The sequence below is a fragment of the Eubalaena glacialis genome, chromosome 2, assembly GCF_028564815.1.
Source record: "Eubalaena glacialis isolate mEubGla1 chromosome 2, mEubGla1.1.hap2.+ XY, whole genome shotgun sequence".
NCBI classification, from domain to species: domain Eukaryota; kingdom Metazoa; phylum Chordata; class Mammalia; order Artiodactyla; family Balaenidae; genus Eubalaena; species Eubalaena glacialis.
In genome coordinates, this window is record NC_083717.1 from 56,464,977 (window position 1) to 56,490,753 (window position 25,777).

Consider the following 25,777-nt stretch of genomic DNA (forward strand, 5'->3'; position numbering starts at 1 on the left):
TGGTCTCTGGGTGTCGCTGTGGCCCTCTGCAGACACCTCCAACAGTAAACGCCATAGTTTATACACAGCACCCTGGTTGGACCCCCAACTGAAAGGAGAAAGACCCCTGTCAGCTTCAAGAGGCCGCATGCGAAGATTAACCCCCAGGGGCTGCTGAAATAGGTCACAGACTCCCGCTCTCCCACAGCCACGCCTTCTGACCAAAGCAAAAAGACTGGACGAGACCTGCCTCCCGGCCGTGGGTGTCACATCTACGTGGACCTGGAGACCCTGCCACCTACAAGCACATCTGATGTGCCCTTGGGGTCACTCCCAGCGCTCCCAGAAGCAAGGGAACCTCCCATTGGGGGGCTGACTCCGACCTGCAGTTGCCTATAGGCAAGATGCAGCCCGGCACTACTCAAGGGGCTAACGAACTTTGGCCCAAGTGCCTCTTCTCGCCAACTAGACCATATCACTTTCCGTGACCCCGTGGGAATGCCCACAACGGGAAGTGTTGGGCTTCAGCAACCAGGACACTGGTTGGAACCCGACAGCGGGAATTAGGCCACCTTCCCGGCCACGTATCGGCAAGCTTCCAACTGGCAGGTTTCGTGGCCCAGACCACTGAGAAAATGCTCAAACGCTTCACAGCCTCCTCCTAAGTGCCCTCCTGCTGCCTGCAGGGCGAGTCAACCCTACTTGAAGCCACAGACATCATGAGAACACAGAGACACTGAACACCAGGGAAGACAGACCGCAAGCCTGTCTGCTTTGATGAGGCCCACAGCACCGCATGCATCCTAGCAATTCTCCACTGCCACAGCGACACTACCGAGCAACTCACAGTGATCACAGGCACTGTCCCCGAGGACCACAGACAGACTTTCAATGGAAGACCTCTGCCATGCGAGGGGACTTGGAAGCCTGAAAGGGAAAGGTGGTTGGCCACGGCAGGGCACCTGGCAGGGCAACAGTGTCCCCATCTCTTCCCGGCCAATGGACTCCTCCGGATAAAGCTCTGGCTGTTCGAACGGCCTGCATGCCACATGGGCCGGCCGCGTCATGCCCTCCGGGAGAAACACTATCGCTTTGCACATTGCCAAAAGAAGGAACAAAACGACCAAAGGGCTTGTTCCCATAACTCACCTACCCCCAAGGAGGCCGGCACAGATGCCTCAGCATGTCCATCTTCTCTACGTCCCGCAAGACACCCGTGTGGAGTCACTCCTCCGCAAATGGGATCGCAACTCTACACAGGTTACCTACCTCACTACATCCTCATGAACTGCCAAAGCCATCCCCTCCATAGGCAGCTGATGCCAGCCCTTCACGAACAAGACACATCCTCGGGAAGCCGAGGCCAGCGCCTGCAACGAATGATGACAGCCCATCCCACGACATTACATAGGACGTGTCCTCATGATACCTTAACTTTCTCTCCAGGCCCCCAGCCACCACACAGCCTTAAATGCAGCACTCGATCCTCAGCCCACTCCACGATGATCCACTTAGCACCAACAGTGTGCCGGCAGCTTCAGCAGAGGAGCTGACAGGGGCAGCCCCGAGGCCTACTCCATCGGCCCCCTTCTGCCATCGCTCAACTCCAGCCCACCCCCGCTCACTGCTCCAGCCCCACCGGGCACTCAGGAACCTCACCACACCACACACAACATCAGAGAGGGCCACAGGCCTGGCCTGAGGCTCCAGGCTCCAACCAGGGAAGCTTGCTCATTTTGGCTTCCAGAATCAACCTCCGAAGCGGCATGCACAAAGCGTGATCCTGCCCAAAACACACCTCTCCAAGCTGCAAGCTCACTGGGCCTCCACCAGCACACGCTCCGACTCTGAAGACTAGCAGGAGAGCCTGCCCCCTTGTATTCCCTCAGCGGTCTCTTAGTAGGGCCCGGTGATGCATAAATGACCCAGCTTATGGGCAGACACGGTCGACCCTCACACAGGAGTCCCTCCAATGCTGGAGCCCTTAGTGGTGTTTGCATGCCTGTCAGCAGGGGACGTCGGCCCTCACTCCTAACTGTCCCATACCCCCGAGAGAGGAAACGTGCTGGACCCTCAGTTTCGATGAGGAGACGGTAAAACTTTCTCACTCATTATGTTCAGATTTTCCAAGGAATGCATACAAGGGTGTCATCATCTATCCAAGCACATGCTGGAAAGCTGCAGAACACAAACGGGCAGGCCGTGGGGCTCTGCAGAGGAGCCATGACCCAGAAGTATTCCAACCGCCTGGGGAATCCACAGTCTTCAGGCCACTCAGCAAGACCAACAATCAATCCACTCTTGCAGCCACTGGGCCCATCTGATGAAAACCTAATATCCAATGACACATTTTAGTATGGGTGAATGCCTACCGTCCTGAGTTATCCACAGCCACGCTGAGCAACGTGCACCCGCCCCACTTTTTCCAGTTCTCCTTAGGACATCCAGTCATCAGACAACGCGAAGGTCTTCTTGTCTTTGCCGACGGCCAGCCTTACCCTGCAGCTGCACCTGAGAAGTGGACAGAAATCATGCAGGCTTCTGAATTGCACCACGGTTCAGAGAACATGATTCTTGCGAACACTTACCTTGCCGTGAGCCCAGAACCTGCTTTCCAAGTAACACTATCCATTACCGAAAACTGATTGCGTGTCTCACAGCATGACTGGAGGAAGTTAGGCACGTACATTGGTCGGTGTGTCAGACACTGTATCTGTGTATTCACGTGAGTGGGCGTGTGTGACTGTGACTGCGCACGAGGATGCGCTTGTGGGTTCCTGTGTGTGGCACTGAATACGCGTCTTGGTCTCTGGGTGTCGCTGTGGCCCTCTGCAGACACCTCCAACAGTAAACGCCATAGTTTATACACAGCACCCTGGTTGGACCCCCAACTGAAAGGAGAAAGACCCCTGTCAGCTTCAAGAGGCCGCATGCGAAGATTAACCCCCAGGGGCTGCTGAAATAGGTCACAGACTCCCGCTCTCCCACAGCCACGCCTTCTGACCAAAGCAAAAAGACTGGACGAGACCTGCCTCCCGGCCGTGGGTGTCACATCTACGTGGACCTGGAGACCCTGCCACCTACAAGCACATCTGATGTGCCCTTGGGGTCACTCCCAGCGCTCCCAGAAGCAAGGGAACCTCCCATTGGGGGGCTGACTCCGACCTGCAGTTGCCTATAGGCAAGATGCAGCCCGGCACTACTCAAGGGGCTAACGAACTTTGGCCCAAGTGCCTCTTCTCGCCAACTAGACCATATCACTTTCCGTGACCCCGTGGGAATGCCCACAACGGGAAGTGTTGGGCTTCAGCAACCAGGACACTGGTTGGAACCCGACAGCGGGAATTAGGCCACCTTCCCGGCCACGTATCGGCAAGCTTCCAACTGGCAGGTTTCGTGGCCCAGACCACTGAGAAAATGCTGAAACGCTTCACAGCCTCCTCCTAAGTGCCCTCCTGCTGCCTGCAGGGCGAGTCAACCCTACTTGAAGCCACAGACATCATGAGAACACAGAGACACTGAACACCAGGGAAGACAGACCGCAAGCCTGTCTGCTTTGATGAGGCCCACAGCACCGCATGCATCCTAGCAATTCTCCACTGCCACAGCGACACTACCGAGCAACTCACAGTGATCACAGGCACTGTCCCCGAGGACCACAGACAGACTTTCAATGGAAGACCTCTGCCATGCGAGGGGACTTGGAAGCCTGAAAGGGAAAGGTGGTTGGCCACGGCAGGGCACCTGGCAGGGCAACAGTGTCCCCATCTCTTCCCGGCCAATGGACTGCTCCGGATAAAGCTCTGGCTGTTCGAACGGCCTGCATGCCACATGGGCCGGCCGCGTCATGCCCTCCGGGAGAAACACTATCGCTTTGCACATTGCCAAAAGAAGGAACAAAACGACCAAAGGGCTTGTTCCCATAACTCACCTACCCCCAAGGAGGCCGGCACAGATGCCTCAGCATGTCCATCTTCTCTACGTCCCGCAAGACACCCGTGTGGAGTCACTCCTCCGCAAATGGGATCGCAACTCTACACAGGTTACCTACCTCACTACATCCTCATGAACTGCCAAAGCCATCCCATCCATAGGCAGCTGATGCCAGCCCTTCACGAACAAGACACATCCTCGGGAAGCCGAGGCCAGCGCCTGCAACGAATGATGACAGCCCATCCCACGACATTACATAGGACGTGTCCTCATGATACCTTAACTTTCTCTCCAGGCCCCCAGCCACCACACAGGCTTAAATGCAGCACTCGATCCTCAGCCCACTCCACGATGATCCACTTAGCACCAACAGTGTGCCGGCAGCTTCAGCAGAGGAGCTGACAGGGGCAGCCCCGAGGCCTACTCCATCGGCCCCCTTCTGCCATCGCTCAACTCCAGCCCACCCCCGCTCACTGCTCCAGCCCCACCGGGCACTCAGGAACCTCACCACACCACACACAACATCAGAGAGGGCCACAGGCCTGGCCTGAGGCTCCAGGCTCCAACCAGGGAAGCTTGCTCATTTTGGCTTCCAGAATCAACCTCCGAAGCGGCATGCACAAAGCGTGATCCTGCCCAAAACACACCTCTCCAAGCTGCAAGCTCACTGGGCCTCCACCAGCACACGCTCCGACTCTGAAGACTAGCAGGAGAGCCTGCCCCCTTGTATTCCCTCAGCGGTCTCTTAGTAGGGCCCGGTGATGCATAAATGACCCAGCTTATGGGCAGACACGGTCGACCCTCACACAGGAGTCCCTCCAATGCTGGAGCCCTTAGTGGTGTTTGCATGCCTGTCAGCAGGGGACGTCGGCCCTCACTCCTAACTGTCCCATACCCCCGAGAGAGGAAACGTGCTGGACCCTCAGTTTCGATGAGGAGACGGTAAAACTTTCTCACTCATTATGTTCAGATTTTCCAAGGAATGCATACAAGGGTGTCATCATCTATCCAAGCACATGCTGGGACGCTGCAGAACACAAACGGGCAGGCCGTGGGGCTCTGCAGAGGAGCCATGACCCAGAAGTATTCCAACCGCCTGGGGAATCCACAGTCTTCAGGCCACTCAGCAAGACCAACAATCAATCCACTCTTGCAGCCACTGGGCCCATCTGATGAAAACCTAATATCTAATGACACATTTTAGTATGGGTGAATGCCTACCGTCCTGAGTTATCCACAGCCACGCTGAGCAACGTGCACCCGCCCCACTTTTTCCAGTTCTCCTTAGGACATCCAGTCATCAGACAACGCGAAGGTCTTCTTGTCTTTGCCGACGGCCAGCCTTACCCTGCAGCTGCACCTGAGAAGTGGACAGAAATCATGCAGGCTTCTGAATTGCACCACGGTTCAGAGAACATGATTCTTGCGAACACTTACCTTGCCGTGAGCCCAGAACCTGCTTTCCAAGTAACACTATCCATTACCGAAAACTGATTGCGTGTCTCACAGCATGACTGGAGGAAGTTAGGCACGTACATTGGTCGGTGTGTCAGACACTGTATCTGTGTATTCACGTGAGTGGGCGTGTGTGACTGTGACTGCGCACGACGATGCGCTTGTGGGTTCCTGTGTGTGGCACTGAATACGTGTCTTGGTCTCTGGGTGTCGCTGTGGCCCTCTGCAGACACCTCCAACAGTAAACGCCATAGTTTATACACAGCACCCTGGTTGGACCCCCAACTGAAAGGAGAAAGACCCCTTTCAGCTTCAAGAGGCCGCATGCGAAGATTAACCCCCAGGGGCTGCTGAAATAGGTCACAGACTCCCGCTCTCCCACAGCCACGCCTTCTGACCAAAGCAAAAAGACTGGACGAGACCTGCCTCCCGGCCGTGGGTGTCACATCTACGTGGACCTGGAGACCCTGCCACCTACAAGCACATCTGATGTGCCCTTGGGGTCACTCCCAGCGCTCCCAGAAGCAAGGGAACCTCCCATTGGGGGGCTGACTCCGACCTGCAGTTGCCTATAGGCAAGATGCAGCCCGGCACTACTCAAGGGGCTAACGAACTTTGGCCCAAGTGCCTCTTCTCGCCAACTAGACCATATCACTTTCCGTGACCCCGTGGGAATGCCCACAACGGGAAGTGTTGGGCTTCAGCAACCAGGACACTGGTTGGAACCCGACAGCGGGAATTAGGCCACCTTCCCGGCCACGTATCGGCAAGCTTCCAACTGGCAGGTTTCGTGGCCCAGACCACTGAGAAAATGCTGAAATGCTTCACAGCCTCCTCCTAAGTGCCCTCCTGCTGCCTGCAGGGCGAGTCAACCCTACTTGAAGCCACAGACATCATGAGAACACAGAGACACTGAACACCAGGGAAGACAGACCGCAAGCCTGTCTGCTTTGATGAGGCCCACAGCACCGCATGCATCCTAGCAATTCTCCACTGCCACAGCGACACTACCGAGCAACTCACAGTGATCACAGGCACTGTCCCCGAGGACCACAGACAGACTTTCAATGGAAGACCTCTGCCATGCGAGGGGACTTGGAAGCCTGAAAGGGAAAGGTGGTTGGCCACGGCAGGGCACCTGGCAGGGCAACAGTGTCCCCATCTCTTCCCGGCCAATGGACTCCTCCGGATAAAGCTCTGGCTGTTCGAACGGCCTGCATGCCACATGGGCCGGCCGCGTCATGCCCTCCGGGAGAAACACTATCGCTTTGCACATTCCCAAAAGAAGGAACAAAACGACCAAAGGGCTTGTTCCCATAACTCACCTACCCCCAAGGAGGCCGGCACAGATGGCTCAGCATGTCCATCTTCTCTATGTCCCGCAAGACACCCGTGTGGAGTCACTCCTCCGGAAATGGGATCGCAACTCTACACAGGTTACCTACCTCACTACATCCTCATGAACTGCCAAAGCCATCCCCTCCATAGGCAGCTGATGCCAGCCCTTCACGAACAAGACACATCCTCGGGAAGCCGAGGCCAGCGCCTGCAACGAATGATGACAGCCCATCCCACGACATTACATAGGACGTGTCCTCATGATACCTTAACTTTCTCTCCAGGCCCCCAGCCACCACACAGGCTTAAATGCAGCACTCGATCCTCAGCCCACTCCACGATGATCCACTTAGCACCAACAGTGTGCCGGCAGCTTCAGCAGAGGAGCTGACAGGGGCAGCCCCGAGGCCTACTCCATCGGCCCCCTTCTGCCATCGCTCAACTCCAGCCCACCCCCGCTCACTGCTCCAGCCCCACCGGGCACTCAGGAACCTCACCACACCACACACAACATCAGAGAGGGCCACAGGCCTGGCCTGAGGCTCCAGGCTCCAACCAGGGAAGCTTGCTCATTTTGGCTTCCAGAATCAACCTCCGAAGCGGCATGCACAAAGCGTGATCCTGCCCAAAACACACCTCTCCAAGCTGCAAGCTCACTGGGCCTCCACCAGCACACGCTCCGACTCTGAAGACTAGCAGGAGAGCCTGCCCCCTTGTATTCCCTCAGCGGTCTCTTAGTAGGGCCCGGTGATGCATAAATGACCCAGCTTATGGGCAGACACGGTCGACCCTCACACAGGAGTCCCTCCAATGCTGGAGCCCTTAGTGGTGTTTGCATGCCTGTCAGCAGGGGACGTCGGCCCTCACTCCTAACTGTCCCATACCCCCGAGAGAGGAAACGTGCTGGACCCTCAGTTTCGATGAGGAGACGGTAAAACTTTCTCACTCATTATGTTCAGATTTTCCAAGGAATGCATACAAGGGTGTCATCATCTATCCAAGCACATGCTGGGACGCTGCAGAACACAAACGGGCAGGCCGTGGGGCTCTGCAGAGGAGCCATGACCCGGAAGTATTCCAACCGCCTGGGGAATCCACAGTCTTCAGGCCACTCAGCAAGACCAACAATCAATCCACTCTTGCAGCCACTGGGCCCATCTGATGAAAACCTAATATCCAATGACACATTTTAGTATGGGTGAATGCCTACCGTCCTGAGTTATCCACAGCCACGCTGAGCAACGTGCACCCGCCCCACTTTTTCCAGTTCTCCTTAGGACATCCAGTCATCAGACAACGCGAAGGTCTTCTTGTCTTTGCCGACGGCCAGCCTTACCCTGCAGCTGCACCTGAGAAGTGGACAGAAATCATGCAGGCTTCTGAATTGCACCACGGTTCAGAGAACATGATTCTTGCGAACACTTACCTTGCCGTGAGCCCAGAACCTGCTTTCCAAGTAACACTATCCATTACCGAAAACTGATTGCGTGTCTCACAGCATGACTGGAGGAAGTTAGGCACGTACATTGGTCGGTGTGTCAGACACTGTATCTGTGTATTCACGTGAGTGGGCGTGTGTGACTGTGACTGCGCACGAGGATGCGCTTGTGGGTTCCTGTGTGTGGCACTGAATACGCGTCTTGGTCTCTGGGTGTCGCTGTGGCCCTCTGCAGACACCTCCAACAGTAAACGCCATAGTTTATACACAGCACCCTGGTTGGACCCCCAACTGAAAGGAGAAAGACCCCTGTCAGCTTCAAGAGGCCGCATGCGAAGATTAACCCCCAGGGGCTGCTGAAATAGGTCACAGACTCCCGCTCTCCCACAGCCACGCCTTCTGACCAAAGCAAAAAGACTGGACGAGACCTGCCTCCCGGCCGTGGGTGTCACATCTACGTGGACCTGGAGACCCTGCCACCTACAAGCACATCTGATGTGCCCTTGGGGTCACTCCCAGCGCTCCCAGAAGCAAGGGAACCTCCATTGGGGGGCTGACTCCAACCTGCAGTTGCCTATAGGCAAGATGCAGCCCGGCACTACTCAAGGGGCTAACGAACTTTGGCCCAAGTGCCTCTTCTCGCCAACTAGACCATATCACTTTCCGTGACCCCGTGGGAATGCCCACAACGGGAAGTGTTGGGCTTCAGCAACCAGGACACTGGTTGGAACCCGACAGCGGGAATTAGGCCACCTTCCCGGCCACGTATCGGCAAGCTTCCAACTGGCAGGTTTCGTGGCCCAGACCACTGAGAAAATGCTGAAACGCTTCACAGCCTCCTCCTAAGTGCCCTCCTGCTGCCTGCAGGGCGAGTCAACCCTACTTGAAGCCACAGACATCATGAGAACACAGAGACACTGAACACCAGGGAAGACAGACCGCAAGCCTGTCTGCTTTGATGAGGCCCACAGCACCGCATGCATCCTAGCAATTCTCCACTGCCACAGCGACACTACCGAGCAACTCACAGTGATCACAGGCACTGTCCCCGAGGACCACAGACAGACTTTCAATGGAAGACCTCTGCCATGCGAGGGGACTTGGAAGCCTGAAAGGGAAAGGTGGTTGGCCACGGCAGGGCACCTGGCAGGGCAACAGTGTCCCCATCTCTTCCCGGCCAATGGACTGCTCCGGATAAAGCTCTGGCTGTTCGAACGGCCTGCATGCCACATGGGCCGGCCGCGTCATGCCCTCCGGGAGAAACACTATCGCTTTGCACATTCCCAAAAGAAGGAACAAAACGACCAAAGGGCTTGTTCCCATAACTCACCTACCCCCAAGGAGGCCGGCACAGATGCCTCAGCATGTCCATCTTCTCTACGTCCCGCAAGACACCCGTGTGGAGTCACTCCTCCGCAAATGGGATCGCAACTCTACACAGGTTACCTACCTCACTACATCCTCATGAACTGCCAAAGCCATCCCATCCATAGGCAGCTGATGCCAGCCCTTCACGAACAAGACACATCCTCGGGAAGCCGAGGCCAGCGCCTGCAACGAATGATGACAGCCCATCCCACGACATTACATAGGACGTGTCCTCATGATACCTTAACTTTCTCTCCAGGCCCCCAGCCACCACACAGGCTTAAATGCAGCACTCGATCCTCAGCCCACTACACGATGATCCATTTAGCACCAACAGTGTGCCGGCAGCTTCAGCAGAGGAGCTGACAGGGGCAGCCCCGAGGCCTACTCCATCGGCCCCCTTCTGCCATCGCTCAACTCCAGCCCACCCCCGCTCACTGCTCCAGCCCCACCGGGCACTCAGGAACCTCACCACACCACACACAACATCAGAGAGGGCCACAGGCCTGGCCTGAGGCTCCAGGCTCCAACCAGGGAAGCTTGCTCATTTTGGCTTCCAGAATCAACCTCCGAAGCGGCATGCACAAAGCGTGATCCTGCCCAAAACACACCTCTCCAAGCTGCAAGCTCACTGGGCCTCCACCAGCACACGCTCCGACTCTGAAGACTAGCAGGAGAGCCTGCCCCCTTGTATTCCCTCAGCGGTCTCTTAGTAGGGCCCGGTGATGCATAAATGACCCAGCTTATGGGCAGACACGGTCGACCCTCACACAGGAGTCCCTCCAATGCTGGAGCCCTTAGTGGTGTTTGCATGCCTGTCAGCAGGGGACGTCGGCCCTCACTCCTAACTGTCCCATACCCCCGAGAGAGGAAACGTGCTGGACCCTCAGTTTCGATGAGGAGACGGTAAAACTTTCTCACTCATTATGTTCAGATTTTCCAAGGAATGCATACAAGGGTGTCATCATCTATCCAAGCACATGCTGGGACGCTGCAGAACACAAACGGGCAGGCCGTGGGGCTCTGCAGAGGAGCCATGACCCGGAAGTATTCCAACCGCCTGGGGAATCCACAGTCTTCAGGCCACTCAGCAAGACCAACAATCAATCCACTCTTGCAGCCACTGGGCCCATCTGATGAAAACCTAATATCCAATGACACATTTTAGTATGGGTGAATGCCTACCGTCCTGAGTTATCCACAGCCACGCTGAGCAACGTGCACCCGCCCCACTTTTTCCAGTTCTCCTTAGGACATCCAGTCATCAGACAATGCGAAGGTCTTCTTGTCTTTGCCGACGGCCAGCCTTACCCTGCAGCTGCACCTGAGAAGTGGACAGAAATCATGCAGGCTTCTGAATTGCACCACGGTTCAGAGAACATGATTCTTGCGAACACTTACCTTGCCGTGAGCCCAGAACCTGCTTTCCAAGTAACACTATCCATTACCGAAAACTGATTGCGTGTCTCACAGCATGACTGGAGGAAGTTAGGCACGTACATTGGTCGGTGTGTCAGACACTGTATCTGTGTATTCACGTGAGTGGGCGTGTGTGACTGTGACTGTGCACGACGATGCGCTTGTGGGTTCCTGTGTGTGGCACTGAATACGCGTCTTGGTCTCTGGGTGTCGCTGTGGCCCTCTGCAGACACCTCCAACAGTAAACGCCATAGTTTATACACAGCACCCTGGTTGGACCCCCAACTGAAAGGAGAAAGACCCCTGTCAGCTTCAAGAGGCCGCATGCGAAGATTAACCCCCAGGGGCTGCTGAAATAGGTCACAGACTCCCGCTCTCCCACAGCCACGCCTTCTGACCAAAGCAAAAAGACTGGACGAGACCTGCCTCCCGGCCGTGGGTGTCACATCTACGTGGACCTGGAGACCCTGCCACCTATAAGCACATCTGATGTGCCCTTGGGGTCACTCCCAGCGCTCCCAGAAGCAAGGGAACCTCCCATTGGGGGGCTGACTCCGACCTGCAGTTGCCTATAGGCAAGATGCAGCCCGGCACTACTCAAGGGGCTAACGAACTTTGGCCCAAGTGCCTCTTCTCGCCAACTAGACCATATCACTTTCCGTGACCCCGTGGGAATGCCCACAACGGGAAGTGTTGGGCTTCAGCAACCAGGACACTGGTTGGAACCCGACAGCGGGAATTAGGCCACCTTCCCGGCCACGTATCGGCAAGCTTCCAACTGGCAGGTTTCGTGGCCCAGACCACTGAGAAAATGCTGAAACGCTTCACAGCCTCCTCCTAAGTGCCCTCCTGCTGCCTGCAGGGCGAGTCAACCCTACTTGAAGCCACAGACATCATGAGAACACAGAGACACTGAACACCAGGGAAGACAGACCGCAAGCCTGTCTGCTTTGATGAGGCCCACAGCACCGCATGCATCCTAGCAATTCTCCACTGCCACAGCGACACTACCGAGCAACTCACAGTGATCACAGGCACTGTCCCCGAGGACCACAGACAGACTTTCAATGGAAGACCTCTGCCATGCGAGGGGACTTGGAAGCCTGAAAGGGAAAGGTGGTTGGCCACGGCAGGGCACCTGGCAGGGCAACAGTGTCCCCATCTCTTCCCGGCCAATGGACTGCTCCGGATAAAGCTCTGGCTGTTCGAACGGCCTGCATGCCACATGGGCCGGCCGCGTCATGCCCTCCGGGAGAAACACTATCGCTTTGCACATTCCCAAAAGAAGGAACAAAACGACCAAAGGGCTTGTTCCCATAACTCACCTACCCCCAAGTAGGCCGGCACAGATGCCTCAGCATGTCCATCTTCTCTACGTCCCGCAAGACACCCGTGTGGAGTCACTCCTCCGCAAATGGGATCGCAACTCTACACAGGTTACCTACCTCACTACATCCTCATGAACTGCCAAAGCCATCCCATCCATAGGCAGCTGATGCCAGCCCTTCACGAACAGGACACATCCTCGGGAAGCCGAGGCCAGCGCCTGCAACGAATGATGACAGCCCATCCCACGACATTACATAGGACGTGTCCTCATGATACCTTAACTTTCTCTCCAGGCCCCCAGCCACCACACAGCCTTAAATGCAGCACTCGATCCTCAGCCCACTCCACGATGATCCACTTAGCACCAACAGTGTGCCGGCAGCTTCAGCAGAGGAGCTGACAGGGGCAGCCCCGAGGCCTACTCCATCGGCCCCCTTCTGCCATCGCTCAACTCCAGCCCACCCCCGCTCACTGCTCCAGCCCCACCGGGCACTCAGGAACCTCACCACACCACACACAACATCAGAGAGGGCCACAGGCCTGGCCTGAGGCTCCAGGCTCCAACCAGGGAAGCTTGCTCATTTTGGCTTCCAGAATCAACCTCCGAAGCAGCATGCACAAAGCGAGATCCTGCCCAAAACACACCTCTCCAAGCTGCAAGCTCACTGGGCCTCCACCAGCACACGCTCCGACTCTGAAGACTAGCAGGAGAGCCTGCCCCCTTGTATTCCCTCAGCGGTCTCTTAGTAGGGCCCGGTGATGCATAAATGACCCAGCTTATGGGCAGACACGGTCGACCCTCACACAGGAGTCCCTCCAATGCTGGAGCCCTTAGTGGTGTTTGCATGCCTGTCAGCAGGGGACGTCGGCCCTCACTCCTAACTGTCCCATACCCCCGAGAGAGGAAACGTGCTGGACCCTCAGTTTCGATGAGGAGACGGTAAAACTTTCTCACTCATTATGTTCAGATTTTCCAAGGAATGCATACAAGGGTGTCATCATCTATCCAAGCACATGCTGGGACGCTGCAGAACACAAACGGGCAGGCCGTGGGGCTCTGCAGAGGAGCCATGACCCGGAAGTATTCCAACCGCCTGGGGAATCCACAGTCTTCAGGCCACTCAGCAAGACCAACAATCAATCCACTCTTGCAGCCACTGAGCCCATCTGATGAAAACCTAATATCCAATGACACATTTTAGTATGGGTGAATGCCTACCGTCCTGAGTTATCCACAGCCACGCTGAGCAACGTGCACCCGCCCCACTTTTTCCAGTTCTCCTTAGGACATCCAGTCATCAGACAACGCGAAGGTCTTCTTGTCTTTGCCGACGGCCAGCCTTACCCTGCAGCTGCACCTGAGAAGTGGACAGAAATCATGCAGGCTTCTGAATTGCACCACGGTTCAGAGAACATGATTCTTGCGAACACTTACCTTGCCGTGAGCCCAGAACCTGCTTTCCAAGTAACACTATCCATTACCGAAAACTGATTGCGTGTCTCACAGCATGACTGGAGGAAGTTAGGCACGTACATTGGTCGGTGTGTCAGACACTGTATCTGTGTATTCACGTGAGTGGGCGTGTGTGACTGTGACTGTGCACGACGATGCGCTTGTGGGTTCCTGTGTGTGGCACTGAATACGCGTCTTGGTCTCTGGGTGTCGCTGTGGCCCTCTGCAGACACCTCCAACAGTAAACGCCATAGTTTATACACAGCACCCTGGTTGGACCCCCAACTGAAAGGAGAAAGACCCCTGTCAGCTTCAAGAGGCCGCATGCGAAGATTAACCCCCAGGGGCTGCTGAAATAGGTCACAGACTCCCGCTCTCCCACAGCCACGCCTTCTGACCAAAGCAAAAAGACTGGACGAGACCTGCCTCCCGGCCGTGGGTGTCACATCTACGTGGACCTGGAGACCCTGCCACCTATAAGCACATCTGATGTGCCCTTGGGGTCACTCCCAGCGCTCCCAGAAGCAAGGGAACCTCCCATTGGGGGGCTGACTCCGACCTGCAGTTGCCTATAGGCAAGATGCAGCCCGGCACTACTCAAGGGGCTAACGAACTTTGGCCCAAGTGCCTCTTCTCGCCAACTAGACCATATCACTTTCCGTGACCCCGTGGGAATGCCCACAACGGGAAGTGTTGGGCTTCAGCAACCAGGACACTGGTTGGAACCCGACAGCGGGAATTAGGCCACCTTCCCGGCCACGTATCGGCAAGCTTCCAACTGGCAGGTTTCGTGGCCCAGACCACTGAGAAAATGCTGAAACGCTTCACAGCCTCCTCCTAAGTGCCCTCCTGCTGCCTGCAGGGCGAGTCAACCCTACTTGAAGCCACAGACATCATGAGAACACAGAGACACTGAACACCAGGGAAGACAGACCGCAAGCCTGTCTGCTTTGATGAGGCCCACAGCACCGCATGCATCCTAGCAATTCTCCACTGCCACAGCGACACTACCGAGCAACTCACAGTGATCACAGGCACTGTCCCCGAGGACCACAGACAGACTTTCAATGGAAGACCTCTGCCATGCGAGGGGACTTGGAAGCCTGAAAGGGAAAGGTGGTTGGCCACGGCAGGGCACCTGGCAGGGCAACAGTGTCCCCATCTCTTCCCGGCCAATGGACTGCTCCGGATAAAGCTCTGGCTGTTCGAACGGCCTGCATGCCACATGGGCCGGCCGCGTCATGCCCTCCGGGAGAAACACTATCGCTTTGCACATTCCCAAAAGAAGGAACAAAACGACCAAAGGGCTTGTTCCCATAACTCACCTACCCCCAAGGAGGCCGGCACAGATGCCTCAGCATGTCCATCTTCTCTACGTCCCGCAAGACACCCGTGTGGAGTCACTCCTCCGCAAATGGGATCGCAACTCTACACAGGTTACCTACCTCACTACATCCTCATGAACTGCCAAAGCCATCCCATCCATAGGCAGCTGATGCCAGCCCTTCACGAACAGGACACATCCTCGGGAAGCCGAGGCCAGCGCCTGCAACGAATGATGACAGCCCATCCCACGACATTACATAGGACGTGTCCTCATGATACCTTAACTTTCTCTCCAGGCCCCCAGCCACCACACAGCCTTAAATGCAGCACTCGATCCTCAGCCCACTCCACGATGATCCACTTAGCACCAACAGTGTGCCGGCAGCTTCAGCAGAGGAGCTGACAGGGGCAGCCCCGAGGCCTACTCCATCGGCCCCCTTCTGCCATCGCTCAACTCCAGCCCACCCCCGCTCACTGCTCCAGCCCCACCGGGCACTCAGGAACCTCACCACACCACACACAACATCAGAGAGGGCCACAGGCCTGGCCTGAGGCTCCAGGCTCCAACCAGGGAAGCTTGCTCATTTTGGCTTCCAGAATCAACCTCCGAAGCAGCATGCACAAAGCGAGATCCTGCCCAAAACACACCTCTCCAAGCTGCAAGCTCACTGGGCCTCCACCAGCACACGCTCCGACTCTGAAGACTAGCAGGAGAGCCTGCCCCCTTGTATTCCCTCAGCGGTCTCTTAGTAGGGCCCGGTGATGCATAAATGACCCAGCTTATGGGCAGACACGGTCGACCCTCACACAGGAGTCCCTCCAATGCTGGAGCCCTTAGTGGTGTTTGCATGCCTGTCAGCAGGGGACGTCGGCCCTCACTCCTAACTGTCCCATACCCCCGAGAGAGGAAACGTGCTGGACCTCAGTTTCGATAAGGAGACGGTAGAGCGTTCTCACTCATTTTGTTCAGATTTTCCAAGGAATGCATACAAGGGTGTCATCATCGATCCAAGCACATGCTGGGACGCTGCAGAACACAAACGGGCAGGCCGTGGGGCTCTGCAGAGGAGCCATGACCCAGAAGTATTCCAACCGCCTGGGGAATCCACAGTCTTCAGGCCACTCAGCAAGACCAACAATCAATCCACTCTTGCAGCCACTGGGCCCATCTGATGAAAACCTAATATCTAATGACACATTTTAGTATGGGTGAATGCCTACCGTCCTGAGTTATCCACAGCCACGCTGAGCAACGTGCACCCGCCCCACTTTTTCCAGTTCTCCTTAGGACATCCAGTCATCAGACAACGCGAAGGTCTTCTTGTCTTTGCCGACGGCCAGCCTTACCCTGCAGCTGCACCTGAGAAGTGGACAGAAATCATGCAGGCTTCTGAATTGCACCACGGTTCAGAGAACATGATTCTTGCGAACACTTACCTTGCCGTGAGCCCAGAACCTGCTTTCCAAGTAACACTATCCATTACCGAAAACTGATTGCGTGTCTCACAGCATGACTGGAGGAAGTTAGGCACGTACATTGGTCGGTGTGTCAGACACTGTATCTGTGTATTCACGTGAGTGGGCGTGTGTGACTGTGACTGCGCACGACGATGCGCTTGTGGGTTCCTGTGTGTGGCACTGAATACGTGTCTTGGTCTCTGGGTGTCGCTGTGGCCCTCTGCAGACACCTCCAACAGTAAACGCCATAGTTTATACACAGCACCCTGGTTGGACCCCCAACTGAAAGGAGAAAGACCCCTTTCAGCTTCAAGAGGCCGCATGCGAAGATTAACCCCCAGGGGCTGCTGAAATAGGTCACAGACTCCCGCTCTCCCACAGCCACGCCTTCTGACCAAAGCAAAAAGACTGGACGAGACCTGCCTCCCGGCCGTGGGTGTCACATCTACGTGGACCTGGAGACCCTGCCACCTACAAGCACATCTGATGTGCCCTTGGGGTCACTCCCAGCGCTCCCAGAAGCAAGGGAACCTCCCATTGGGGGGCTGACTCCGACCTGCAGTTGCCTATAGGCAAGATGCAGCCCGGCACTACTCAAGGGGCTAACGAACTTTGGCCCAAGTGCCTCTTCTCGCCAACTAGACCATATCACTTTCCGTGACCCCGTGGGAATGCCCACAACGGGAAGTGTTGGGCTTCAGCAACCAGGACACTGGTTGGAACCCGACAGCGGGAATTAGGCCACCTTCCCGGCCACGTATCGGCAAGCTTCCAACTGGCAGGTTTCGTGGCCCAGACCACTGAGAAAATGCTGAAATGCTTCACAGCCTCCTCCTAAGTGCCCTCCTGCTGCCTGCAGGGCGAGTCAACCCTACTTGAAGCCACAGACATCATGAGAACACAGAGACACTGAACACCAGGGAAGACAGACCGCAAGCCTGTCTGCTTTGATGAGGCCCACAGCACCGCATGCATCCTAGCAATTCTCCACTGCCACAGCGACACTACCGAGCAACTCACAGTGATCACAGGCACTGTCCCCGAGGACCACAGACAGACTTTCAATGGAAGACCTCTGCCATGCGAGGGGACTTGGAAGCCTGAAAGGGAAAGGTGGTTGGCCACGGCAGGGCACCTGGCAGGGCAACAGTGTCCCCATCTCTTCCCGGCCAATGGACTCCTCCGGATAAAGCTCTGGCTGTTCGAACGGCCTGCATGCCACATGGGCCGGCCGCGTCATGCCCTCCGGGAGAAACACTATCGCTTTGCACATTCCCAAAAGAAGGAACAAAACGACCAAAGGGCTTGTTCCCATAACTCACCTACCCCCAAGGAGGCCGGCACAGATGGCTCAGCATGTCCATCTTCTCTATGTCCCGCAAGACACCCGTGTGGAGTCACTCCTCCGGAAATGGGATCGCAACTCTACACAGGTTACCTACCTCACTACATCCTCATGAACTGCCAAAGCCATCCCCTCCATAGGCAGCTGATGCCAGCCCTTCACGAACAAGACACATCCTCGGGAAGCCGAGGCCAGCGCCTGCAACGAATGATGACAGCCCATCCCACGACATTACATAGGACGTGTCCTCATGATACCTTAACTTTCTCTCCAGGCCCCCAGCCACCACACAGGCTTAAATGCAGCACTCGATCCTCAGCCCACTCCACGATGATCCACTTAGCACCAACAGTGTGCCGGCAGCTTCAGCAGAGGAGCTGACAGGGGCAGCCCCGAGGCCTACTCCATCGGCCCCCTTCTGCCATCGCTCAACTCCAGCCCACCCCCGCTCACTGCTCCAGCCCCACCGGGCACTCAGGAACCTCACCACACCACACACAACATCAGAGAGGGCCACAGGCCTGGCCTGAGGCTCCAGGCTCCAACCAGGGAAGCTTGCTCATTTTGGCTTCCAGAATCAACCTCCGAAGCGGCATGCACAAAGCGTGATCCTGCCCAAAACACACCTCTCCAAGCTGCAAGCTCACTGGGCCTCCACCAGCACACGCTCCGACTCTGAAGACTAGCAGGAGAGCCTGCCCCCTTGTATTCCCTCAGCGGTCTCTTAGTAGGGCCCGGTGATGCATAAATGACCCAGCTTATGGGCAGACACGGTCGACCCTCACACAGGAGTCCCTCCAATGCTGGAGCCCTTAGTGGTGTTTGCATGCCTGTCAGCAGGGGACGTCGGCCCTCACTCCTAACTGTCCCATACCCCCGAGAGAGGAAACGTGCTGGACCCTCAGTTTCGATGAGGAGACGGTAAAACTTTCTCACTCATTATGTTCAGATTTTCCAAGGAATGCATACAAGGGTGTCATCATCTATCCAAGCACATGCTGGGACGCTGCAGAACACAAACGGGCAGGCCGTGGGGCTCTGCAGAGGAGCCATGACCCGGAAGTATTCCAACCGCCTGGGGAATCCACAGTCTTCAGGCCACTCAGCAAGACCAACAATCAATCCACTCTTGCAGCCACTGGGCCCATCTGATGAAAACCTAATATCCAATGACACATTTTAGTATGGGTGAATGCCTACCGTCCTGAGTTATCCACAGCCACGCTGAGCAACGTGCACCCGCCCCACTTTTTCCAGTTCTCCTTAGGACATCCAGTCATCAGACAACGCGAAGGTCTTCTTGTCTTTGCCGACGGCCAGCCTTACCCTGCAGCTGCACCTGAGAAGTGGACAGAAATCATGCAGGCTTCTGAATTGCACCACGGTTCAGAGAACATGATTCTTGCGAACACTTACCTTGCCGTGAGCCCAGAACCTGCTTTCCAAGTAACACTATCCATTACCGAAAACTGATTGCGTGTCTCACAGCATGACTGGAGGAAGTTAGGCACGTACATTGGTCGGTGTGTCAGACACTGTATCTGTGTATTCACGTGAGTGGGCGTGTGTGACTGTGACTGCGCACGAGGATGCGCTTGTGGGTTCCTGTGTGTGGCACTGAATACGCGTCTTGGTCTCTGGGTGTCGCTGTGGCCCTCTGCAGACACCTCCAACAGTAAACGCCATAGTTTATACACAGCACCCTGGTTGGACCCCCAACTGAAAGGAGAAAGACCCCTGTCAGCTTCAAGAGGCCGCATGCGAAGATTAACCCCCAGGGGCTGCTGAAATAGGTCACAGACTCCCGCTCTCCCACAGCCACGCCTTCTGACCAAAGCAAAAAGACTGGACGAGACCTGCCTCCCGGCCGTGGGTGTCACATCTACGTGGACCTGGAGACCCTGCCACCTACAAGCACATCTGATGTGCCCTTGGGGTCACTCCCAGCGCTCCCAGAAGCAAGGGAACCTCCATTGGGGGGCTGACTCCAACCTGCAGTTGCCTATAGGCAAGATGCAGCCCGGCACTACTCAAGGGGCTAACGAACTTTGGCCCAAGTGCCTCTTCTCGCCAACTAGACCATATCACTTTCCGTGACCCCGTGGGAATGCCCACAACGGGAAGTGTTGGGCTTCAGCAACCAGGACACTGGTTGGAACCCGACAGCGGGAATTAGGCCACCTTCCCGGCCACGTATCGGCAAGCTTCCAACTGGCAGGTTTCGTGGCCCAGACCACTGAGAAAATGCTGAAACGCTTCACAGCCTCCTCCTAAGTGCCCTCCTGCTGCCTGCAGGGCGAGTCAACCCTACTTGAAGCCACAGACATCATGAGAACACAGAGACACTGAACACCAGGGAAGACAGACCGCAAGCCTGTCTGCTTTGATGAGGCCCACAGCACCGCATGCATCCTAGCAATTCTCCACTGCCACAGCGACACTACCGAGCAACTCACAGTGATCACAGGCACTGTCCCCGAGGACCACAGACAGACTTTCAATGGAAGACCTCTGCCATGCGAGGGGACTTGGAAGCCTGAAAGGGAAAGGTGGTTGGCCACGGCAGGGCACCTGGCAGGGCAACAGTGTCCCCATCTCTTCCCGGCCAATGGACTGCTCCGGATAAAGCTCTGGCTGTTCGAACGGCCTGCATGCCACATGGGCCGGCCGCGTCATGCCCTCCGGGAGAAACACTATCGCTTTGCACATTCCCAAAAGAAGGAACAAAACGACCAAAGGGCTTGTTCCCATAACTCACCTACCCCCAAGGAGGCCGGCACAGATGCCTCAGCATGTCCATCTTCTCTACGTCCCGCAAGACACCCGTGTGGAGTCACTCCTCCGCAAATGGGATCGCAACTCTACACAGGTTACCTACCTCACTACATCCTCATGAACTGCCAAAGCCATCCCATCCATAGGCAGCTGATGCCAGCCCTTCACGAACAAGACACATCCTCGGGAAGCCGAGGCCAGCGCCTGCAACGAATGATGACAGCCCATCCCACGACATTACATAGGACGTGTCCTCATGATACCTTAACTTTCTCTCCAGGCCCCCAGCCACCACACAGGCTTAAATGCAGCACTCGATCCTCAGCCCACTACACGATGATCCATTTAGCACCAACAGTGTGCCGGCAGCTTCAGCAGAGGAGCTGACAGGGGCAGCCCCGAGGCCTACTCCATCGGCCCCCTTCTGCCATCGCTCAACTCCAGCCCACCCCCGCTCACTGCTCCAGCCCCACCGGGCACTCAGGAACCTCACCACACCACACACAACATCAGAGAGGGCCACAGGCCTGGCCTGAGGCTCCAGGCTCCAACCAGGGAAGCTTGCTCATTTTGGCTTCCAGAATCAACCTCCGAAGCGGCATGCACAAAGCGTGATCCTGCCCAAAACACACCTCTCCAAGCTGCAAGCTCACTGGGCCTCCACCAGCACACGCTCCGACTCTGAAGACTAGCAGGAGAGCCTGCCCCCTTGTATTCCCTCAGCGGTCTCTTAGTAGGGCCCGGTGATGCATAAATGACCCAGCTTATGGGCAGACACGGTCGACCCTCACACAGGAGTCCCTCCAATGCTGGAGCCCTTAGTGGTGTTTGCATGCCTGTCAGCAGGGGACGTCGGCCCTCACTCCTAACTGTCCCATACCCCCGAGAGAGGAAACGTGCTGGACCCTCAGTTTCGATGAGGAGACGGTAAAACTTTCTCACTCATTATGTTCAGATTTTCCAAGGAATGCATACAAGGGTGTCATCATCTATCCAAGCACATGCTGGGACGCTGCAGAACACAAACGGGCAGGCCGTGGGGCTCTGCAGAGGAGCCATGACCCGGAAGTATTCCAACCGCCTGGGGAATCCACAGTCTTCAGGCCACTCAGCAAGACCAACAATCAATCCACTCTTGCAGCCACTGGGCCCATCTGATGAAAACCTAATATCCAATGACACATTTTAGTATGGGTGAATGCCTACCGTCCTGAGTTATCCACAGCCACGCTGAGCAACGTGCACCCGCCCCACTTTTTCCAGTTCTCCTTAGGACATCCAGTCATCAGACAATGCGAAGGTCTTCTTGTCTTTGCCGACGGCCAGCCTTACCCTGCAGCTGCACCTGAGAAGTGGACAGAAATCATGCAGGCTTCTGAATTGCACCACGGTTCAGAGAACATGATTCTTGCGAACACTTACCTTGCCGTGAGCCCAGAACCTGCTTTCCAAGTAACACTATCCATTACCGAAAACTGATTGCGTGTCTCACAGCATGACTGGAGGAAGTTAGGCACGTACATTGGTCGGTGTGTCAGACACTGTATCTGTGTATTCACGTGAGTGGGCGTGTGTGACTGTGACTGTGCACGACGATGCGCTTGTGGGTTCCTGTGTGTGGCACTGAATACGCGTCTTGGTCTCTGGGTGTCGCTGTGGCCCTCTGCAGACACCTCCAACAGTAAACGCCATAGTTTATACACAGCACCCTGGTTGGACCCCCAACTGAAAGGAGAAAGACCCCTGTCAGCTTCAAGAGGCCGCATGCGAAGATTAACCCCCAGGGGCTGCTGAAATAGGTCACAGACTCCCGCTCTCCCACAGCCACGCCTTCTGACCAAAGCAAAAAGACTGGACGAGACCTGCCTCCCGGCCGTGGGTGTCACATCTACGTGGACCTGGAGACCCTGCCACCTATAAGCACATCTGATGTGCCCTTGGGGTCACTCCCAGCGCTCCCAGAAGCAAGGGAACCTCCCATTGGGGGGCTGACTCCGACCTGCAGTTGCCTATAGGCAAGATGCAGCCCGGCACTACTCAAGGGGCTAACGAACTTTGGCCCAAGTGCCTCTTCTCGCCAACTAGACCATATCACTTTCCGTGACCCCGTGGGAATGCCCACAACGGGAAGTGTTGGGCTTCAGCAACCAGGACACTGGTTGGAACCCGACAGCGGGAATTAGGCCACCTTCCCGGCCACGTATCGGCAAGCTTCCAACTGGCAGGTTTCGTGGCCCAGACCACTGAGAAAATGCTGAAACGCTTCACAGCCTCCTCCTAAGTGCCCTCCTGCTGCCTGCAGGGCGAGTCAACCCTACTTGAAGCCACAGACATCATGAGAACACAGAGACACTGAACACCAGGGAAGACAGACCGCAAGCCTGTCTGCTTTGATGAGGCCCACAGCACCGCATGCATCCTAGCAATTCTCCACTGCCACAGCGACACTACCGAGCAACTCACAGTGATCACAGGCACTGTCCCCGAGGACCACAGACAGACTTTCAATGGAAGACCTCTGCCATGCGAGGGGACTTGGAAGCCTGAAAGGGAAAGGTGGTTGGCCACGGCAGGGCACCTGGCAGGGCAACAGTGTCCCCATCTCTTCCCGGCCAATGGACTGCTCCGGATAAAGCTCTGGCTGTTCGAACGGCCTGCATGCCACATGGGCCGGCCGCGTCATGCCCTCCGGGAGAAACACTATCGCTTTGCACATTCCCAAAAGAAGGAACAAAACGACCAAAGGGCTTGTTCCCATAACTCACCTACCCCCAAGGAGGCCGGCACAGATGCCTCAGCATGTCCATCTTCTCTACGTCCCGCAAGACACCCGTGTGGAGTCACTCCTCCGCAAATGGGATCGCAACTCTACACAGGTTACCTACCTCACTACATCCTCATGAACTGCCAAAGCCATCCCATCCATAGGCAGCTGATGCCAGCCCTTCACGAACAGGACACATCCTCGGGAAGCCGAGGCCAGCGCCTGCAACGAATGATGACAGCCCATCCCACGACATTACATAGGACGTGTCCTCATGATACCTTAACTTTCTCTCCAGGCCCCCAGCCACCACACAGCCTTAAATGCAGCACTCGATCCTCAGCCCACTCCACGATGATCCACTTAGCACCAACAGTGTGCCGGCAGCTTCAGCAGAGGAGCTGACAGGGGCAGCCCCGAGGCCTACTCCATCGGCCCCCTTCTGCCATCGCTCAACTCCAGCCCACCCCCGCTCACTGCTCCAGCCCCACCGGGCACTCAGGAACCTCACCACACCACACACAACATCAGAGAGGGCCACAGGCCTGGCCTGAGGCTCCAGGCTCCAACCAGGGAAGCTTGCTCATTTTGGCTTCCAGAATCAACCTCCGAAGCAGCATGCACAAAGCGAGATCTTGCCCAAAACACACCTCTCCAAGCTGCAAGCTCACTGGGCCTCCACCAGCACACGCTCCGACTCTGAAGACTAGCAGGAGAGCCTGCCCCCTTGTATTCCCTCAGCGGTCTCTTAGTAGGGCCCGGTGATGCATAAATGACCCAGCTTATGGGCAGACACGGTCGACCCTCACACAGGAGTCCCTCCAATGCTGGAGCCCTTAGTGGTGTTTGCATGCCTGTCAGCAGGGGACGTCGGCCCTCACTCCTAACTGTCCCATACCCCCGAGAGAGGAAACGTGCTGGACCCTCAGTTTCGATGAGGAGACGGTAAAACTTTCTCACTCATTATGTTCAGATTTTCCAAGGAATGCATACAAGGGTGTCATCATCTATCCAAGCACATGCTGGGACGCTGCAGAACACAAACGGGCAGGCCGTGGGGCTCTGCAGAGGAGCCATGACCCGGAAGTATTCCAACCGCCTGGGGAATCCACAGTCTTCAGGCCACTCAGCAAGACCAACAATCAATCCACTCTTGCAGCCACTGGGCCCATCTGATGAAAACCTAATATCCAATGACACATTTTAGTATGGGTGAATGCCTACCGTCCTGAGTTATCCACAGCCACGCTGAGCAACGTGCACCCGCCCCACTTTTTCCAGTTCTCCTTAGGACATCCAGTCATCAGACAACGCGAAGGTCTTCTTGTCTTTGCCGACGGCCAGCCTTACCCTGCAGCTGCACCTGAGAAGTGGACAGAAATCATGCAGGCTTCTGAATTGCACCACGGTTCAGAGAACATGATTCTTGCGAACACTTACCTTGCCGTGAGCCCAGAACCTGCTTTCCAAGTAACACTATCCATTACCGAAAACTGATTGCGTGTCTCACAGCATGACTGGAGGAAGTTAGGCACGTACATTGGTCGGTGTGTCAGACACTGTATCTGTGTATTCACGTGAGTGGGCGTGTGTGACTGTGACTGCGCACGACGATGCGCTTGTGGGTTCCTGTGTGTGGCACTGAATACGCGTCTTGGTCTCTGGGTGTCGCTGTGGCCCTCTGCAGACACCTCCAACAGTAAACGCCATAGTTTATACACAGCACCCTGGTTGGACCCCCAACTGAAAGGGGAAAGACCCCTTTCAGGTTCAAGAGGCCGCATGCGAGGATTAACCCCCAGGGGCTGCTGAAATAGGTCACAGACTCCCGCTCTCCCACAGCCACGCCTTCTGACCAAAGCAAAAAGACTGGACGAGACCTGCCTCCCGGCCGTGGGTGTCAGATCTACGTGGACCTGGAGACCCTGCCACCTACAAGCACATCTGATGTGCCCTTGGGGTCACTCCCAGCGCTCCCAGAAGCAAGGGAACCTCCATTGGGGGGCTGACTCCAACCTGCAGTTGCCTATAGGCAAGATGCAGCCCGGCACTACTCAAGGGGCTAACGAACTTTGGCCCAAGTGCCTCTTCTCGCCAACTAGACCATATCACTTTCCGTGACCCCGTGGGAATGCCCACAACGGGAAGTGTTGGGCTTCAGCAACCAGGACACTGGTTGGAACCCGACAGCGGGAATTAGGCCACCTTCCCGGCCACGTATCGGCAAGCTTCCAACTGGCAGGTTTCGTGGCCCAGACCACTGAGAAAATGCTGAAACGCTTCACAGCCTCCTCCTAAGTGCCCTCCTGCTGCCTGCAGGGCGAGTCAACCCTACTTGAAGCCACAGACATCATGAGAACACAGAGACACTGAACACCAGGGAAGACAGACCGCAAG

At 56.1% G+C, this 25,777-nt stretch overlaps 9 non-coding genes across 9 annotated transcripts; all 9 read right to left on the bottom strand.

The window, feature by feature from the left end:
• Positions 1-2,046: 2,046 nt before the first annotated feature.
• Positions 2,047-2,140, bottom strand: LOC133085820 (small nucleolar RNA SNORD116). Its single transcript, XR_009699614.1, has one exon. It is a non-coding gene; the product is annotated as a small nucleolar RNA SNORD116 (small nucleolar RNA).
• Positions 2,141-4,828: 2,688 nt separating this feature from the next.
• LOC133085821 (small nucleolar RNA SNORD116) lies at positions 4,829-4,922 on the bottom strand. Its single transcript, XR_009699615.1, has one exon. It is a non-coding gene; the product is annotated as a small nucleolar RNA SNORD116 (small nucleolar RNA).
• A 2,688-nt stretch (positions 4,923-7,610) lies between these two features.
• LOC133085823 (small nucleolar RNA SNORD116) lies at positions 7,611-7,704 on the bottom strand. The gene has a single exon (XR_009699617.1). It is a non-coding gene; the product is annotated as a small nucleolar RNA SNORD116 (small nucleolar RNA).
• Positions 7,705-10,391: 2,687 nt separating this feature from the next.
• On the bottom strand, positions 10,392-10,485 carry LOC133085824 (small nucleolar RNA SNORD116). The gene has a single exon (XR_009699618.1). It is a non-coding gene; the product is annotated as a small nucleolar RNA SNORD116 (small nucleolar RNA).
• A 2,688-nt stretch (positions 10,486-13,173) lies between these two features.
• LOC133085825 (small nucleolar RNA SNORD116) lies at positions 13,174-13,267 on the bottom strand. Its single transcript, XR_009699619.1, has one exon. It is a non-coding gene; the product is annotated as a small nucleolar RNA SNORD116 (small nucleolar RNA).
• A 2,688-nt stretch (positions 13,268-15,955) lies between these two features.
• Positions 15,956-16,048, bottom strand: LOC133086463 (small nucleolar RNA SNORD116). Its single transcript, XR_009700218.1, has one exon. It is a non-coding gene; the product is annotated as a small nucleolar RNA SNORD116 (small nucleolar RNA).
• A 2,688-nt stretch (positions 16,049-18,736) lies between these two features.
• On the bottom strand, positions 18,737-18,830 carry LOC133085826 (small nucleolar RNA SNORD116). Its single transcript, XR_009699620.1, has one exon. It is a non-coding gene; the product is annotated as a small nucleolar RNA SNORD116 (small nucleolar RNA).
• Positions 18,831-21,517: 2,687 nt separating this feature from the next.
• LOC133085827 (small nucleolar RNA SNORD116) lies at positions 21,518-21,611 on the bottom strand. Its single transcript, XR_009699621.1, has one exon. It is a non-coding gene; the product is annotated as a small nucleolar RNA SNORD116 (small nucleolar RNA).
• Positions 21,612-24,299: 2,688 nt separating this feature from the next.
• Positions 24,300-24,393, bottom strand: LOC133085828 (small nucleolar RNA SNORD116). The gene has a single exon (XR_009699622.1). It is a non-coding gene; the product is annotated as a small nucleolar RNA SNORD116 (small nucleolar RNA).
• Positions 24,394-25,777: the final 1,384 nt, after the last annotated feature.